The sequence below is a fragment of the Triticum dicoccoides genome, chromosome 4A (assembly GCF_002162155.2).
Source record: "Triticum dicoccoides isolate Atlit2015 ecotype Zavitan chromosome 4A, WEW_v2.0, whole genome shotgun sequence".
Lineage (NCBI taxonomy): Eukaryota > Viridiplantae > Streptophyta > Magnoliopsida > Poales > Poaceae > Triticum > Triticum dicoccoides.
Window position 1 is genome coordinate 722,391,032 of NC_041386.1, and position 2,131 is coordinate 722,393,162.

Consider the following 2,131-nt stretch of genomic DNA (forward strand, 5'->3'; position numbering starts at 1 on the left):
GTAACACGCACGAACTAAAAGCTAGTGTTTCTTTTATCAAAATCGATGGTATTCATTATAACTATTTTGGACAAAGACTAGGATCCTTAAGCACGCGCATGCTTTGCCCTTGCAACAACAAATTTGTAGCACGACAGATAATGTGTTGGCAGGGCTCTAGAGCGAATATGATACTTTTCCAAGGTGCATACGATAAATAGGCCCAGACGGGCCAGGCGAGCACGAGCCATCGGACGCAGTGGATCGGCCTCGACCGTTGTAGAAGCGTCCAGAAGCGTGCAGGCCAGGAGCGGGCTCTCGGCAGGCCGGAAAGAATCGGCCTGGCCTGTCTTGGGCCGGAAAAACAAAAATCTTCGCCGTTGCCGGGGATCGAACCCGGGTCACCCGCGTGACAGGCGGGAGACTTACCACTATACTACAACGACTTTGATGCAAATAATACTCAGCTTAGCTTACTTAGACTTAGCGTTCTCCATTCCTGTGGATCTCTTTTCGTGCGTGCTCCACATCACTGATGGTGGTTTCATGTTCCGGAGTAAATCGTCTCTCTTGGGCGCAATGACCTACATGTCGGCATGTCGCAGGAGGATGAGAATGCTCTAGATGAACCCGACACTGTTATACCGCCAGAAAACGAATCTTTGAATAAATTTTGTTGTTCCATATGATAATTCAAATACACTTGTTACTAATGAAGCCGGTATCTCTCGATGAACCCGACACTGTTATACCGCTAGAAAACGAATCTTTGGATAACTTTTGTTGTTTCCGGATGATAATTCAGATACACTTGTTACTAACGAAGCTGGTGAGTATTTCGAACCTTTGAAAGGTGCGATGTCACGGATATTGATTCTACTACCACTCAACTTTAATCCACTCACTCCATATTCTATGTCGATATCTGTGCCCCTTCGTATATCTTTTAAAAAGAATCAGATGTACATCATTGCTCATGTGTTCTACATGCATGCTTGTTCTTTCTTTAGTTGGTAACAATATTTTTTTCACTAGAAAATGATTATATCTCTCATGAGTGTTTGCTTCTTGGGTTTGTCTGCCTAGTTAAATGAGAGGGCCGCCCCCTAAGGAAACTATGGTAAATATTTTAGTATTTTTTAGCGGGATTATACCAGTGCATTGATTATTTTAGTGTGTTTTATAGCAATTTACATGAGGTTTTGAATTATCCTTTTTTATAATTAATCAAAGAGTGTTTATGCAATAATTGTGATGCACACTAGAACTCGTTATTATAGTTTACTAAACAGGGTTGCCCCTACCTTGCACGTGCCATGGTCAACGTGCTTCTCCATCGCCTTTTTTGGCGGCATATCTGAATGGTGCTCGGGTGTTCTCAGTCTCGATAGACCATTAGGATAGTTGCTTCTGTGGATGCCGACGAGAAGATCGAGGAGGGGCGCCATCTTCGGCTGTGAGAGAAGGTTTCGATGGGAAGAAAACACGTCCTTATGGATTGTGTCGTGGGTGTCGGATCACTGATATTCCCTCGCATACGGTGCATGTCCTTGGCATAGAGCGGATATCACCGTCATTGTCATCGTCCACTTTGCTATCATCGGCAACAACGACACATAAGACAAAGAGGAGAGGTCGGGTGACGAGTGTTGCATTGTTATGGAGGTCACAACCGTCATTCTCAAGCCAAAGGGAAATTCAGTAGAGGGGTCTTGGTTGACAAGGAGAAACAAGAATAAAAATATGGGCGGACAGTTACAAGAATTCTAGGAGAACATAGAGTACCTCACGCCGACATCCTGTGTCTAGGAGTGGAGCCGCGGGTGTCAGGTCAGTGAGGTAAGGTCATTGGCGTCTGATGGTTCACTATTTGTATGCAGGAATCATGGCCGGTCGGAGCACGTTGTATGGTGTCTTTCGTCTCCTTGCTGGGAGCACCTCACATTGACTCCCTGGCGTTTGCTCGCTCCAGCGAGCAAACTGACCAACATGCACAACTCTCATCCTACACGCTTTTTTGGGAGCGGTAGGGTGAGAAGTGGGCCCACCACGTGGGAGAGGCCGAGGCAATTTAAACGTGAGGACGGGAGGTCTTGTTGCGGTATGCAAGCTCACATAATAATCTATAGGTAAAGCTTTTCTATAATGAACA